At 41.3% G+C, this 17698-nt stretch overlaps 1 protein-coding gene across 2 annotated transcripts in view; it reads left to right on the top strand.

Moving 5' to 3' along the window:
• The window catches only part of Fyb1 (FYN binding protein 1), a 128102-nt gene that overhangs the window by 21288 nt on the left and 89116 nt on the right, over positions 1-17698 (top strand). The window lies entirely within an intron of this gene.

Genomic DNA, 17698 nt, shown 5'->3' with positions numbered 1-17698 from the left:
TTATTAGCTTCCAGTGTCAGAAAAAAATATATATATATAAAGAAAGGAAAATAATTATCATATGGAAGAAAGATTTCACACATTATTTTGTCTTGTATTTTCATTTTCTAACCTCTTTCTTCAGCTGCTGGAGAATTAAGGGGAAATACCACATCCCAAATGTTGGCCCTGGGGCTGGGAAGATGGCTCAGTGGTACAGCGCTTGACTTGCATGCCTGAGGCCCTGGGTTCAATTCCTCAGCACCACATAAGCAAAAAGAAAAAAGCCGGAAGTGGCGCTGTGGCTCAAGTGGTAGAGCGTTAGCCTTGAGCTGAAGAGCTGAGGGACAGCGCCCAGGCCCCAGAGTTCAGGCCCCACCACCGGACCCAAAAAAAAAACAAAAAACGACAACCAAATGTTGGCCCTGGTGATTTAAAATTAAACGATGTGGTTCTTAGTGTCCAGGGAAACCTGAGTTTTATGGTTTGACTTCCTCTTCCTTCTGTTCTGAAAAAAAAACAAAAAAACAAAACAAAACAAAACTAAGCTCATTGCTTTTCCAAGTTTAGCATTATCCACAGTACAAATATTTATGGAAATCTTTGTCCCAAAAGAAGGGGAGTGAAGTTGAGACAATATTTTGGTCCATATGTTTGAGAAATTTGGAAAATGGTAAAAACATATCACAAACAACACTACATCTAAGATTAAGAATGTGTAAGGTTTTTGTCATATTTACTTGACGTCTTTTCTGATAAAATGAAGAAAATTACACAGTATATTAAGTTGAAACCCAATCATCACCATTATTATTACCAATAATATTACTGATAATAATACCAAAAATATTACTGTTTTACTCAAAAATCAGTCTTTGCAAGGTACCTGTAATCCTAGCTACTCCCGAGGCTGAGATCTGAGGTTGGCGGTTCACCGCAGTGTGGAAAATCTGTGAGACTCGTATCTCTTTTTCCAACATGGCAACTGATTTGTATATCAAGAATAGAGGAAGGTTTCAGATCTTGCTCAAGCCTTTGGTTCCCTGATTGCCATTTGACTCTTTCCAGGTAAAACTTCAGATCAGTCTTATTTATAGGCTTCAAGAGAAACAGTTCAATGAAGAGCCAGCCAGAAGGAGAACTCCAGAGGCTCATGACCTACATATTATGGTTTCAAAGCAAGCACCTGCTGGAACCAGGCTAGGGATTCGGGGGAGTGCTTACAGCAAACACTAGGCCTTTTGGGGCCACAGCAAATTGTCACACTGGGGATCCAGACTTTTCACAGACAGTCAGATAGCTGAATGGCTATGTGAAATCCCTCTACTTTTCACATTTAAAAAACTTTAAATCTATTCAAAAGCTTCAGAATACAGCAAATAGTTTATCTCTATACCTAAATTTGCCCCAAGTTTTTAACCAAGAGATGTTCTTCCTTTTCTAAAAGTTAATTTCATCCCAGATTTTTTATTTTTTTTTATTGTGAACATACTGTACAGAGAGGTTACAATTACATGGGCAAGATAATGAGTATATTTCTCCTCCTTTGTTTACCCTTCACATCCCTTTCCATTCTCCCCCACCCCGTTCCCCCACCCAATCCTCCCCGCCCCCCACCAAAGTTGTAAAGATCGTTTTCGACATGACAACTTGTACTTCTCATTGCTGCAATGGGTCCACCTGTATCCTTATTTAAATGACTTGTTTTTCCCCTTCCCCTCCACAAATTATACCGACACCAAATACAGTGAAAGCAGGGGTTATACTGTAGGGGAGGGACATACAAAGCAACAAAGAAATAATCTTATAAATGTGTTAGAAACAAATGCATGAAAGAAAAAAAACATTTAAATTAAACTGTGCCACACTATATGTGAATATAGAAATTTCTTCCTGAACCATACGAATGTCAGTTTTGCATGCCATGCCAATTCATTCTTAAATTCTTCATCATGTATGTCCTAAGAATAAAGACATTTTTCCAATTTAATGACAATACTATTATCAATCCTATGAATGATTAGTTTCATGTCATTTCATTGTTCATCTTGAAATTTCTGTTTTTCTCAAAATTATTTTGTGCCCCTTGTTTATCCAAGTCAAGCTCTACTAAAGATTACCACATTCCCATTTGATTATAATTTGATCATATTCTCTCTCTCTCTCTCTCTCTCTCTCTCTCTCTCTCTCTCTCTCTCTCTCTCTCTCTCTCTCTCGTCCCCTTTTTCTCTCTCCCCTTCCCTTCCCTTCCCTTCCTTCTCTCCTCCCTTCTCCTTCTCCCCTCCCCCCTCCCCAGAGCTTGAACTTAGGGTCTTTGCTCTCATTCACCTAAGGTAGAACTCTAAGTGGTACAGCACTCTTAGCTAATGCTTTACCATTTGAATCATGCCTGCAGTCCAGCAGCTTGCTGGTTAGTTGGAGATAGAGTCTCTCAAACAGTTCTTCCTTGACTGGCTTCTAACAGCAGTCCTCAGGTCTTAGCCTCCTAAGTAGCTAGGATTGTGGGCCTGAGCCATAAACATCCAGCTTTTTGGTATCTTCTGATACCAACCTTTTGGGACAAATATCCCAATTTTGTATGCTTTCAAAACTCTTTTAATTGTTGGCAATGAAAACAATTTATAATGAAGGCGTGTGTGTGTGTGTGTGTGTGTGTGTGTGTGTGTGTGTGTGTGTGTGTGTGTGTGTACAGGAATGTATGTGCTCACACATCTGAAAGTCCATGTATATTGTGGATTTTATTTTCTGCACACATTTTCTGTCCTGTGGCCTTTGCCTCAGCTCATGTTGATGTGTGCTCTTACTAGATATGATAAGGTAAAACCTCTTTCCTTCATTATTAGTAGTTATTAGGGTGTTAACACTTGACACTGTATCAAATTCTAAGGATGACAGAGAAAGCCAATTAGGAAAAGAAGTAGGTTCCAATGCAGCTTAGTGGGCTTGACCCTAAACCTATTGAACATAGAATCTGCATTTTAAAAACACCTCCAAATTGGATAGGCTAGTTACAGTGCTACACATCCATAATCCCAGCTACAAGGGAGGATGTAGGCAGGAGAATTGTGCTCCAAGGCCAGCCGTGGACAAACATGCAAGATGGTTTCCAAATGCAAAATATATGATTTTAAAAGTTAAAAAGGGCTGGAGGCATGGCTCAAGTGTCAGAGCACCTTCCCTGAGTGAAAATGCTAGTACTGTCAAAAACAAAAATGTTTTCGTGAAACCAAGGTGTAAAACAAATGTCATCAGAGAATATAACAAGTACTCTAAGAGGGACCAGGGAGATCAGAGGAGGCTTTGCTGTAGGAAGTAAAATCTGAGGGGAGTCTAAAGAGGAAGAGAAAGTAGGCATGGGTATGAGAAAAGGGAAAAGCATGCCACAGGTGAGTGGAGATGGGGTACATACAGAAAACCTCATGTGCCTTGTTAAGGGATTGCATTTTGTTTTCCTTGTTTTTGCTGTTGTTGATGTTGTTGGAAGGGCTAGAAAACCTATGAAAGGTTTGAAGCAAGCATGGTCTAGTTGATCATAGGTCCAGCTGGCAGCCCTATCAGGAAAGGATTCTAATCCAAATAGAAGAGGCAGGAAGTGATGGCAGGTGTGTAGGGCAGGAGGAAAGGGCTAGATTCAAGACACTTGGAAGACAGAGGGACATGCTAAGTAGAGATGAACCTGCAAGTCAGAGAGAGTTGTCTGACACTGATTCTCCCCCAACAGGTCTGTCCCATGTGAATGGGTAACTGTGGTCTCTGTTCAGTATTCAGGTAAAAGTGTACCTTACCTGTGACCCCATTAGCAGAGCAAGAATAAGAGAAACCCACAAAGGCCACACTGCTGGGAAGGACAGAGGGAAGGAGACACGCATACTAACTAAACAAACTTGTTAACCAAATCAAATGGGTGGAACCAACTGATAGGTACCTTTGTGGTTTGAGAGAAAGACACCCCTGTGTCCTTGTGTTACAGGAAAGTCAGGGCAGATAATCAACCTAGATCCTTGCCCGTGTGTGGCAGGAGAATTCAGGCAAGTTGCAAATGTAGGCAGTGATAGGAAAGTTTATTAGGAAAGGAATAGAATCAAGAAAGGAGCTGCAGTGGCTTGAGGATGGGAAAAGACGGCATTTCGGTTTGTCTTCAGAGTACAGACATGAGCATTAGGTTTAAGTAAAGGGAGAATTAGAAGAGCACAAATATGAGAGTCCTGGTTACAGGTGTGGCCAGGCTGGTCATTAACTTCATTCAGGTTCTCTTGATTTCCAGAGAAGGTGCTATCATTATCTTCATTTCTGGAGGCTAGTCACGTGACAGTGGTTGTCCCGCAAGGCCCTGCTGTGCCTCAGTTGGGACAGTTTCTGTCCTTTGTCACAAAGATGTTATGGATCAGTTTTCCTTTTTACAAAACCCAAAGTGACCACAAAATAACTCTGAGAACAACTTAGGGCCATGACAAACACAAAATGGAACTGGAGATGCCAGCTTTGCTCCTGCTACTAGGTAACTTGTTTCAGCCAAAATAGTTTTAAATATCTACTACAAATAGACTTTAAGTCGACTGAAAGTGGGTTGATTCTGTGGCGAGAATGACAGAAGTAGTCACAAGGGTAAGAGAATTTAGAGATTGCCTGTGAGAAATTCCTATTTCTAGATCCAGTCTACAGGTCTCTCATCGGTGAGCCAGGAACTACATCTTCTCCCACAACTTGTGATCTCATTGCTTTGCATTTTCCTATCACTCAGGGCTTGTTGTTACTTACGCCTGGGCCAACTTCTGATTCAATGATTTCTCTCTTTTCCTCAACGATCTGATGGGTTGAAGATTCATTGGGCGAGAAGGAAAATAATTACAAATCTTACACTTTAAGCATTCTCATCTTTCATTTCCTATTTTTGTTTATTTTACAATGAAAAACATAAACATATTCAGATAGAGTTTACTTGAGCAAAGGTCCAATCATGAATCAGGTATCTATCGATCAGAACCAGAAGCAGTTTGAAGCACACCAAAAGGGCAGCATGCACAGAGGCTAAAGTAGGAAGAACATACACTAGGCTAATCAGAAATGACGTGATGTTTTCTGATTGGTAGTCTCTAGCTTGTTTTGCTATTTGCATTTGGACTTCGATTTGTAAACAGAGGAATCTATTCTTCTAGAGCCATGCAGCCTTGCAATTATTTTTAATCCTAGGATTTATTGGTAAATAGTCACATATTGAGTGTACCTATTTCCATATTAAGTGTAGATATTCATATATCAAAATTTTTCAGTGACCACTCTTCTGCATGACAAAAATAATCAGGAAAAGAGCCTTCCCAAAATCAGGAAGAGACTTCACAAAAAGTGGAGAAGCTGGCACTGTTTGCTTTTTTCTCTCCCTTCTCTGAGCTTGTTGACATGTTTTAGGTTTTGCCAACTAATAAAACCCTGTGTAACGCCAATGTGGTGACACTTGCTTATAATTCAGAACTTGGGATGCTGAGGTAGGTGGATCCTAGCTTCAAGCTCAGAGTGGGCTACAAAGAGACTGCCTCAAAAAAACAAAATCAAAACAAACAAACAAAAACCCTATATTCTGAAAAAAAAGATCTTTGGCTAGAGAAGTTGAGCATTTCTTCATGTGTCTATTGGCCATCCTTCTTTCCTCTTCAGAGAAGTTTCTCTTTAAGTCTTTAGCCCACGTATTTATTAGGCAGTTGTTTCTTTGAGGATTTGTTGTTGGGGGATTTAATTTTTTGAGTTCCAGGTATATTTTAGATATGAGACCCTTGTACATTGTATGGCTAGCAAAGATTTTCTCCCAATATGTGGGCTTTCTATTGATCTTGCAAGCTATGTCCTTTGCAATGCAGAAGCTCTGCAATTTCATGCAATCCCATTTATCCAACCTTTCTTTGATTTGTTGTGTTTCTGGATCTCTATGAAGAAAATTTCTGCCTGTGCTAAGGAGACCTAAGGTTTCTCCTATTCCATCCTGTAATGTTTTTAGAGTGTCTGCTTTGACTTCGAGGTCTTTGATCCATTTGGAGTTGATTCTGGTGCAGGGTGATATATAAGGATCTAGCTTTAGTTTTCTACAGGGGATTAACCAGTTTTGCCAGCACCATTTAATGAAGAGGCTGTCTTTCTTCCATTCTAATTTTTTTAGCTCCCTTTTTGAAGATTAGATGGCTATAGGTCCTTAGGTTCATTTCTGGATTTTCAATTCTATTCCATTGGTCCTCAGGTCTGTTCTTGTGCCAGTACCAAGCTGTTTTGATTACTATGGCTTTGTAGTAGAGTTTGAAATTTGGTATTGATATTCCTCCAGCACTGTTCTATCTGTTAAGGATCCTTTTTGCTATTCGAAGTCTTTTATTGTTCCATATGAATTTTTGAATTACCTCTTCTATTTCCTTGAAGAATGAGCTAGATATCTAGGTCTCTCTCTCTAATATAGGGCATTGCTAGGATCACAGAAGCTCAGAGTAGAAAGTTTTATATGATGCCCAGAGTTTCCTGAAAAGCAGACGACAGAGCAGGTTAGAAGGAGGAGGCTGAGCTCTAAAGAAAATGCAGAAGGTCATAAAGAAAAGCTACTTTTGGGGCTCAGAAGGTGGCTCAGTGATAGAATGCTTGCCTTGCGTGCATGAGGCTCTGGGTTCGATTCCTCAGCACCACATAAGCAGAAAACCCAGAAGTGGTACTGTGGCTCAAGTGGTAGAGCACCAGACTTGAGCTGAAGAGCTGAGGGACAGCACCCAGGCCCAGAGTTCAGGCCCCACAACTGACAAAAAAAAAAAAAAGAAAGGAAAAGAAAAGCTACTTTTTCCACACAAACTAAGTCGGGTCCAGCTCTGCATTGCACATGTTTGTGTTTGTCTACATGTGTGTGTGTTTTGAGGTGAGGAAAAGGAAGTGGCTGTTCCAGAAAATAAGCAGAACCCATTTCTTTTCTCCTCCCTGACATAGTCTATTCTCACTTTAATTTATCCATGTTTGGAAACCAAGTGGTTTCTGACAGCACACGCTGAAGTCACGGGAGAACACATGCATACCTTCGTGAACAGTGATGCGGAAGACAGCAAGCTTAAAGACATAGCTGTTGACAATCCAGCCGATGTCAGCAGTGCCAAGTGAGCTTCCAGAAGGGCACTGGTGCATTTCAGCTTCATCTGCTGCCCATTAATCTCGGCAGATGCAAGGCCTGAGCTCAGTTCTCAGCAGATGCAAGGCCTGAGCTCGGTTGCCAAATACACTCCCGTGCTGAGCAAGCAGCGTGGAACCCCTGCCCACTCCCCACCCTACCCCAAACTAGCCCCCACTGCTGCACCCAGATCTCTGGAGCAAAGGAAATTGTCAGCACTGAGCTGAGCCAAACTGGGCACTCCCCAAAGCACTCACGATGTGTTGCCTGAGAAAATACCTCCCTGGAGGCATTAAATAGCCATAGAGTTGGTGGGCCAGCCAGTACCTGAAGGGAAAGATGGGTGCACTGGCCACTGGGTTCATGTTATTTGCTCCTTTCTTTAAGAACCAGAATGTTAACGGCTGGTGGTGGCTCATGCTTAAAATTCTAGCTACACAGAAAGCAGATATCTGTGGATCGTGGGTCAAAGCCAGGACCAGGCATGAAAATCTGTGAGACTCTTATCTCCAATGAACCACCAAGAATACCGAAGTGGAGCTATGGCTCAAGTGGTAGAGTGCCAGCCTTGAGCGAAAAAGCTAAGGCCCTGAGTTCACACACACACACAGACACACACACACAATCAAAGTATTAATCATCTATGTTAACACTGTGAGGAAATAGGATCATTGCTAAAATAAAAAAGCAAGAAGTACAAGATTGATTAGAGAAGCACTCATATTGATGCCAAATAGGCATGACCAGGCCAGAACCACAGAGTAATCATTTTCTGGAGAAGATGGATTCAAGTAAGGCTTTACAGTGTGGGGTTGAGGTAAAGGTGGGATGAGATGAGGATCGTTGAATTCGGAGGGGTTCTGAGGACATTCTGATATCTTAAGAGGATACTGGTCTTTTGAGTAATGAGTTGAGAATAAACTGACGCCGTCTATGTCCACCACACCCCTAACACTAATTCCCCTACATGCAGCTACATTTCCTTGTATTACACAATAGAGCTGCACAGGAACAGGGAGTAAAAGCCTACTATTCATGTCCACAAAGAATGCTCTATTCATTGAGATATAGTTGATTTGCTTAGAATTGCTTTTATAGGGGGAGGAGAAGCCTGAACATCTAATAAATATCCAGAAGCACTGAGGTTTTCTCTGCGATGCTGCAGCAGATGGAAGGTCCGGGATTTTGAAAGAAACCTTTGAGTAATTTCATTGTTTTTTCTTTAATGGCTGGTATTTCCTAGTAATCTATGGAAGACTTCAGTGAATAACAGCCACAACATTCATGAAAGCCTCCAATTCAAATACTAACCCAGGATTACATTGTTGGTTTCCTTCAGAAACTCAATGCAAGTAACTCTTTCCAGTCCCACCTTCAGGTCATAGCGTTTCAGGAAGGATGGCACATGAACAAAACTATGCCCCTCGTATTTTCTATTCTTTGCTCTAATGGAGAGAAAAACACCAGTGCTGAATGGGGGCCTAAAAGACTTCCATTTCACATTCTCTTTTCCACCGCTAGTAAGAAAGCAAAGACCTGCCCAGAAATCAGACCGCCAACATTCCAGAAAGTGCTGACTCCGTTCGGAAAGGATGTACCCTCAAGGCCAAAGGCCCCAGAAGAATCCAGATGAGACATCCGTCATGTCAGTGTGGATCCCACTCTCCTTGGGAAGGAAAAGAGGCTCTGGCTTGCCAAATGCTAGGGTAATGGAGAGGAGCTGGCTGCCGCTCACACTTCTTCTTTTGTGTGACACTCCTTTAAATTATAAAACTCATTCTTATCTGAAGGCCTGTATAAAGTAGGCTGCGGGCCAGATTTGATATGGGCACCATTATTTTCCAACCCCTATTGTAGACAAAAGGGAGAATTTATACGGGAGGACAGTGGTCTTCTCTCTGCTCTGGCCTAGCTTACAAGATCAGAAGCTGCTGTGTGGCTGGTGACACGTGTTTGTTTATTTTTCCAGTCTCATTATAGTTCTTGGCCCACAGAGTAGATATTTAATGTCTCTGAGTGAATGAATGTAGGCTAAGATCTTGTTCACTTTTCTGCTCTCAGTGTAGCGGCCCATATAATAGGTGTATAAGGTGAATGAAGGAATGAATTAATGAATGAATGGAAGAAAGGTAGGGCAAGTATAGTTAATAACCACATCTTTTAAAAAAATGTTCTAAGTAGTCCCAGTGGTAAATCTCCTACCACAGATTAGCAACCGACACTTCATTTTCTTCCAGGATTTGGAGAAAACTAATGGGAAGCAGTTTGAAGTGAGTCCACTGGACTCCACAGAGTATAAACTGATCCCCTCTAGTTAATATAGTTGAACACCCCAAAATACAGATACAGTGAGGTCCCAACTATTGCACCTGGTGGAGTGGGCTTTTATAATCACAAGCATCTTTACTTGACCTCCACTGCAGGTGACAGGTCTAGGACCCCAGCCCTTGCAGGTTGCTCCCCTTGAATACCATGGGGCAGGCACCAGAAGCTTGTTTTTCCCCCTTTTAAGTATCACATGATTGGTGGGAATGTCAGCAGAAGTGTGCATGCTGAATAGACAAATTTTAGTTCCCTTCTTTCTCCTCCTTCTTGCTCAATATCCTGAAGACATAATTAAACTTTGGTCATCTAAGGCAGCCTAACTAGAGATGTGGGGGTTGGGAGGCTCACTCAATCATTCCCCTGCATCAATGCCTGCCAGGCCTCAGCCTGGCCACCACCATCTTTAGACTCTGAAGGCGGAGCAAAAGTAGGAGCGGAGAGTGAGAAGGCTCTGGTCCTGGCCCTGACTCCAGGAAGCCCCTCTAGCTGAGATCACCCAGGCTCTACAGGAGTCAGATAACCGCTACCCCCAAGTTTCTTCTTTCACATGCATGTGCAAATGTGGATGGCAAGAAAAGATGCCACCTCCAGTCTGGCAGCACAGACTGTCCAGGCTGAGCAGGGGAAAGAAAGGCAGAAAAAGAAAAAAGAAAAACAGAAGAGACAACATCAGAGCCAAAACTCAGCCTCAAGAAGCCAGAAGGGCAATAAGCAGATCAATGTAGCTAAAGATGTTTGTCACTTGCTCTTTGATAAGAGAATAGTACTCTTGTGACTCCTTTGTTACCACTGGGTGTTTAATGATGTCCCGCAACAAAACCAGAGACTGGGCCCTGTTGCCTGGTAGCAGAGCTGACACAGGGGATCTGTTTGCTGCATGGTGTGTATGGGCATGCTCTGGATGGGGAAGAGCAACTTTCAATTTCCCCAAACCTTCTGATGTGGCCATGTGGGACACCCTGTGGGATTGCTCCACAAAGAAAGGAAAGAGGCCACTCGTCCACTAACTCTTGCCTTCTTGGAGGAGCTCCTGACAGGCTGGAGGAGTGATGACAAACAGCTGAAAAGAAGCCAAGAACGTTTTTCAGCCTGGCTAGTGACTCTAATCTTAGTTGCTGCCTTTGGCTCTCTTGTATGCATAGTTATTGCTTCTGAAGACTTCATAAGCCCTCTCTCATCTTCTTTCAACTAGAGTGGCAGTCAAAGTAATTATAAAGAATGGGCCTTTGACTCTGTTTCCTACCTGTTGTGGGACTTTGAAAGAGCCACATAACCTATTGTATCTCCTTTTTTTAATCTGAAAAATGGTGTGTTAACATAGGAACTTCACCATTTTATCACAGATGATAAAACTGTATACACTATATATTCACATGTAATACTTGGTTATTAATTTTAGTATTTGGAATATTTTGACATTAGCCTGAAATTATTTTATATAGAAAAATAGATGAGTAACTCACCTCCAAAACTCTAAGTCATGGCTTTGTTTTTCTTTGTTCTTGAGACAAGACTGCAAGGTGGGGTTTTATGTAGATCAAAACATGTCTATACATGGTCAGACACAAATTTCATCTACGGCCCGAAGAAATTAGTAGCGAATGATAGATGAAGGGGAGAATGACAAACTGTTCTTTCCAATAAAACCACACCTTTAAGCACGTGCCATTAAAGAGAATCATGAATTTCCAAGGACTATGGTATGTCTCAGGGATCTTCCTGATAAGCTGGTCCTCAGATAAGCCAGCCCTTGGATAAGCTGGTCTTTGGATAAGCTGGTCCTCTATTTCAAGAAGGAAATGATGGAAGGCTGGACTCTGGTCAAGGTGCATTGTACACTTAGGTTACATGTTAGTTCAAAACTTTTTTGTACCCTTATCTGCAATAAATAGTATATGTCTAGGACAAGCAGAAAAGGTCAAAACTATGTACATATGACCATATAAGATGATGTTAAGTGAAACAAACCCCAAGATAGAGACACAAGTGTGGATTTTTTCTTTCTTGCTATTGTTTTTAATGTATTTTAATGTACCATGTGATTTTTTTGTTTCTTTTGTTTGTTCTTCTCCCACGGTATAACTTGTTTTCACTGTATTTGATTGGAGGAGGGGAAGAAAATAACAAAATGCTGAAATAAGGATAGAGATGACCCATTGTAACAAAGAGGTGTACAAGACATTATGTTGAAAACGAACTTTACAACTTTGGGCGGGGAGGGGGGGGAGGGAAGGAGGGAGGAGTTGGGGAGATGGGGAGGGAAGGGATGGTAGGGGATAAACAAAGGAGGGGTAACAATGCTCGGGAAATGTCTCATTACCTTACTCATGTAACTGTAACCACTCTGTACAGTATTGTTGTAATAAAAAACATATTAAAAAACTTTTTTGTACTACTATCTGAGAATAACAGAAAAGAGTATCTTGAGCATTAGTAAACTATATTTTTAAGATCTTGGGAAGCATTTCATGTCCTTCACAAGACCACTTTCAAGTTCTGACCCATTTAACTCCAATGGAATCCTATTCTTTCCACTTCTTACAAGAATCCAGAAATCCCCATCCTCCATTTCATTCAGCTGGTAGAATTCTGGGATATGCTGGTCTCAAAGTTAGTGCCTCACAGAACAGTCATACTGACATCTAGTGGTCAAAAAACTAAGTGCAGACTTGGATATAGTATTATAGTGGTCAAAAAACTAAGTGCAGACTTGGATATAGTATTTACCAATCATTTTTCCTACCACAATTATCTCACAAGTTAAAGAGAGGGAGGTCAAGGGATGTGGACAGGATCCTGCATATGTCTTTGAGGTGTTCCATGGAGGGAACATTTCCAAGAACAAGAATTGGGGACAGTGAATCTCAACTCGCTATCTCTTGGAGTTTTAGTTAGGACTGTGGAGCCAGAAACCAGATCTAAACTTGAATAGGGGTTCTACCTGAACCAGCTTTGCACCATGGGTGAATGCATGCAATGGTTATGCCTGTTTCGTTTTCTGTAAAATGGGGATAAACTTCTGCATAGAGTTACCAGTAAGTAATGCTGAAGCTCTTCACATATGGCCTGCAATGAAAGCCATCCAACAAAGTGATTTTTGTCCCTGTAAGATCAAATATTTTCTCTCTGCTTTATTATTATTATTATCTTCAAATCATTATACAAAAGGGTTATTCAATGTAACATGTCCTTTTATATGCACAATTCATCTTAATCATTGTAACCTCCTCCATCACCCACACACAACTTCTTTCCCAGTACCACCTGGCCAGGTGAGTAACTGTTTTTTGAGAGTGCGTTGTTGTAGAGAACTGGTAGACCAGCAGCCTTGTCCCTAGAATTAGACAGCTTCCCATGGAGATCCCAGTGCATGAGCAAGTAGGAGACCCAGATTCTAGTCCTGCGGTATAACTTTAGACAGGCCCCTCCCCGTTTTCTTTCCTAGAAAATGAGGGATTTAAAATTCCCTGATGTTCATGCCTTTTTAAAAATCTTTTTCAGACACTATAACTCTCTCTTGAAAGCCAGGGATCAGCCTGTCCTGCTGTTGTTGTTTTTGATACAGCTGCTGCTGACTATGAAAAACGGTGGCTGAAAAACCCTCTCCACCAACCCCAGAGGTTAAACCATGTGTGTGTGTGTGTGTGTGTGTGTGTGTGTGTGAACAGGATGAAAAGTCAATGGGAAGCCTCAACAGAAACTGGTCTAAGAGTCCCCAGAAAAAAAAATAGAAAGCTTGAGGCTGGCCTGTTTTTCTACCTCTGCTGAGCAGTCTTTTTACCTAGAAAACCATGAAAACCACTTGGGTGTACAAATTCAGTCCATATCTTGTTAATAATGTCACCAAAAGCCTTATCTAGTAGCTGGTCAGTGGAGCGAAGGCCCTTGCTTCCTAAGGCAAGTTAAATGCCACCAAATGTTGCTTGTGCCTAAACTCCTGCTTCATCTTCCTGGGTCAGGAATAATCCCAGCCACAGAGTTGCTATTTCTCATGGGAAAGGCAGCATATAGTTCTGTGAAGGAGAGTATGCTAGATTTCTGTGACTACAATCACTCAAGACCACAAACTGAGTGGCTTACAAGAACAGAAATCATTATGAGTGTGAAGTCAAGGTATCAGCAGTCTCCTCCCAGAAGCTCTGAGAGGCAGCGAGGCCAGTCTCTGGTTTCTAGCAGCCTTAGCTCTTCCTTGACTTGTGGCTTTTTCCTCCAGTCTCTCCCTGTCTTCAAATGGCCTTCTCCTCCTCTATCTTTTCTTCTGTGTTTTAGACACTTGGCATTGGACTTAGTACCACCAGGATGATTCTATCACCTTAATCACGTCTGCCAACATCTTTTCCCTACATTCTGAGTTCTCACATTCTGAGTTCTGAGACATGGACAGATCTTTTGGAGGGATGCTACTATGTATCCTACTACAGTGGGTATGGATGATAGAGAGAAAACTTGTATAAGCAAGCAACCAACAGCTATACCTCAATCTCTTCTCCACATGCTGAAACCAGAGGAGTGCTCCAGTCCTTGCCTTTGAATTTCTGCAACAATTTTGGCTGCTCAATAAGATGTGAGGATAAAAGTCAAAGCAAGTCCAAGATCCCAAAGGATCTGAATCATTTTTGCATGGGCAGGTACCACAGAATAGACACCCTCACCCTAAATCCCTGGCTTGCTGGGTGATGATTCTGTAGAAACTTCAGAGGAGCAAAGCAGAATGGTCAGGGCGTTAGAATATGCACAGCTGGAGGAAAACATTCTCCCGGGGTGATGCTGCCCATGCACAGTGCTTCTCCCCTCCCTCCAGCTTTCCCTGTCTTCAGCTCAAAGACAGCCCAAAATTATTTACCCTGTCAGTAAAGTAATAATGTGTCAATGAGAGCTTTGTGTGTGCGTAAAGTACACTGAGAGCAGGTCATCTCTAAGGTGAGAATGACCTCAGGTGATATGGTAATTGTTTGCATTCCTATTAGACGTTTGACACTGACCCATTATTAAATGAAATTAAATAGCCCATTCAATTTAATTTCATAATTCTCCAAGCACTGTTTTCTAACTAATCTCATTTTTGTATTATGATAAAAACAAATGTGACAAGAAATTTTGCCAATCTGATCTTCTGATCTTTTCTTATCTTTTCTTTTTTTCCCTTGACTGGGGCTTGAACACTCCCTAAAGCTTTTGTGCTCAAGGCTCGTGCCCTATCACTTGAGCCACAACTCAATTTCTGTTTTTTTAATTGTGTGTGTGTGTGTGTGTGTGTGTGTGTGTGTGTGTGTGTGTGTGTTGCTTAATTGGAGATAAGAGTGTAACAGACTTCCCTGCTCGGGCTGGCTTTGAATCTCGATCCAAGGATCTTAGCCTCCTGAGTAGCTAGGATTACAGGAGTGAGCCACTGGTGCCTGGCCAATCTGACCGTTTTTAAGTGTATAGTCTTGTGGTATGACATACATTCACATGGTTGGGTAACCTTCACTACTAGCCATCTCTGGAATGTTTCACCTTGGCTAATTTTGAACTCATTAAAAATAGCTTCCTGTTATTCCTTTCTTCTTCTCCTTGGAAACTTCCATTTTACATCCTGTCTTTATGAATTTAACTACTCAAGGAACCTCAAATAAATGGAATCCCACAGTGTCCTTTTATAGCTTGCTTATTTCACTTAGTATAAAGTTTGTTCTAACATGCACTAGAATCTCCTTTTTAAGACTGAATAATATTCCAGTGTATGTATAGACCATGTTTTATTAAATCCATACATCAATCTATCAATAGGTACTGGATATTCCCCTGTGGGCTATTGTAAGTAATGCTGTTATAAACAGCAATGTGCAAATATCTATTTGAGTCTCTGGTTTCCCTTCTTTTGGATATGGAACCAGAAATGTAAACTGATGGGTCATCAAATTTTATATTCTCACCACCCAGGTACAAGTAGCACCTAAGAATGAAGAAAGAACCTGGGAAAAGAGGGTGCTTGGGTGCTAAAAGAAGATAGTATGCCATGGGAAGCTTGGAATTAAGATGTTATCATTTTAGTGAGAAAAGTGTGAGCGGGGCGAGGAGCTCGTGAGGCAAGCTGAGAGAAGTTCCTCACCTCCGGCCAGAATCCTGTCGCTGCGCAGCTACTAGAGGAAGTGCGAGGCGCGACAGCTGAGGTGATAGTATGGCTTACTTCTGATGACTAAGTGCTGCCTTCATTTCTTCAGTGATTAAAAGGCGAAAAGGCAGAATGGGAATGAGGCGAGAAGACGATGAGAAGTAAGACAAAGGGCCATGGCGCACATTCTATAGTCAGAGGGCCAAATCTGATTTGTTTGTGTCATTATCAACAGACTCCATTTCAGGTCTAGTTTTAACTTTTCTCTGATCCAACTCTGGAGACTTCACTGGGTCACAGCTGCCACCTGTCTTACTTAGCTCGTGTTCTGTTCTCTTCTTCAAGATGTTCTCCCATGTGGGGAAGGAAGTCTCTAGAAAACCTCACAGATGGGCACACCCCTCCATCCCCGCCTTTCCACTCTGTGCCACCTGACACTTTCAGTTTCTGATTTCTTACCAGGTAAAGAAAAGCAATCCAGTGCCCAGGAGTGTATGTGAGTGTGTGTGTGTGTGTGTGTGTGTGTGTGTGTGTGTGAGAGAGAGAGAGAGAGAGAGAGAGAGAGAGAGAGAGAGAGAGAGAGAGAGAGAGAGAGAGAATGGGAGAGAGAGATCAAGGAGGGAGGAAGAAAATGGGGGAAGAGACTGGAATGATAGAGGCTGCTGGGAAAATTGATGTACCATTGCTTCCCATGTAAATAAGAATTTGTATTTCAAATGTCAGATGTTTTAAGCAAAATGAATTTTCTTCTGCTGTTCATACTATTTACATATAAAAATGGAGCCGCCATAAGAAATAGCTGAAATTAAGGTCTGGGTTAGAACAGTTGGAGGCACAAAGAAAAGAAAAGAACTGCTGTATATGGAGGGCGAATTTGTCATTATTCCAAAATCCAAGTCAATCACTGACCAGATTACTCTGAACACAGGTTTCAATTATCTGCAAATCAAAGACCATCTTCTAACTTACTATATTTTGTTAATTTGGGCTAGAAGAACTTAGGCAGTCTTAAGCAGATACAGGCTGCATGTATGTGTCTATTTATAGTGTATTATAATGTAAAGTTTGCATATTTAAAAAGTTATGTAAATAAATAATTGTTTATTTTAAAAGGTATATTTTATATACATTGTTTTAATGTATTATATATATATATATATACACACATTAGAGTAAGAAGAGCAAGAAGTCTGTGTCTGTTGTTCTGTGTTATTTACATCTTACTCTGTATTCTGCACATACATCCACATCAAGAAATCTGAAGTAATAATACCCTGGCTGCAGAACACACAACTATTTAACTTGCTCAATTATTTATACTTAAGCCTTCAAGGCCGTGCCAAAGTTAAAATTATATTTGTATAAGAGCTATTTTATAAGATAACAAGGAAAGGGGGTATGAAGGTCTTTTTTTAGTTGCAGTATTGATGTTTGAACTCAGTACTTTGCATTCACTAGGGAAATGCTGAGCCACTTGATACATGCCTCCAGCTGTTTGCAATGGTTATTTTTTTTTTGTTTTTGCTTTTATTGTGAAAATACAGAGGGGTTACAATTACATGGGCAAGATAATGAGTACATTTCTTATCAAGCATTGTAGCCTCCTCCTTTGTTTCCCCTTCCCATCCCTTCCCATCCTCCCCCCACTTCCCCCCACCCAACCCTCCTCCCCCCCCCAAAAGTTGTAAAGTTCGTTTTCGACATAAAGACTTGTACATCTCATTGTTGCAATGGGTCCACCTGTATCCCTATTTAAACGATTTGTTTTTCCCCTTCCCCTCCACAAATTACACCGACATCAAATACAGTGAAAGCAGGGGTTATACTGTGGGGGAGGGACATACAAAGCAACAAAGAAATAATCTTATAAATGTGTTAGCAACAATCGCATGAAAGAAAAAAAAAACATTTGAATACATATCTTAGGGTTCATTTCACCTAACATCACCTTATCTGACCTTTTCTGCTTGAGTCAGACATATACTAGATATGCAATGGTTATTTTTGAGGTAGGATCTTGCTTTTGCTTGGCTATACTGGAACACTTCCTATTTTTCGTTTCCTTCTCTGTGATGCGAGGCATGTTCTAGCATGCTCAGTTTTTTCTGTGGAGATGGGAGTCTCACAAACTGGCTTTGAACCACAATCTTCCCAAACTCAGCTTCCTGAATAGC

The sequence above is a fragment of the Dipodomys merriami genome, unplaced genomic scaffold (genome assembly GCF_024711535.1).
Source record: "Dipodomys merriami isolate MVZ:Mamm:240054 unplaced genomic scaffold, mDipMer1.0.p SCAF_30, whole genome shotgun sequence".
In the NCBI taxonomy this organism is placed as follows: Eukaryota; Metazoa; Chordata; class Mammalia; order Rodentia; family Heteromyidae; genus Dipodomys; species Dipodomys merriami.
Note: the sequence above shows the minus strand (reverse complement) of the source record. Positions and strands in the feature narration are given on the sequence as shown.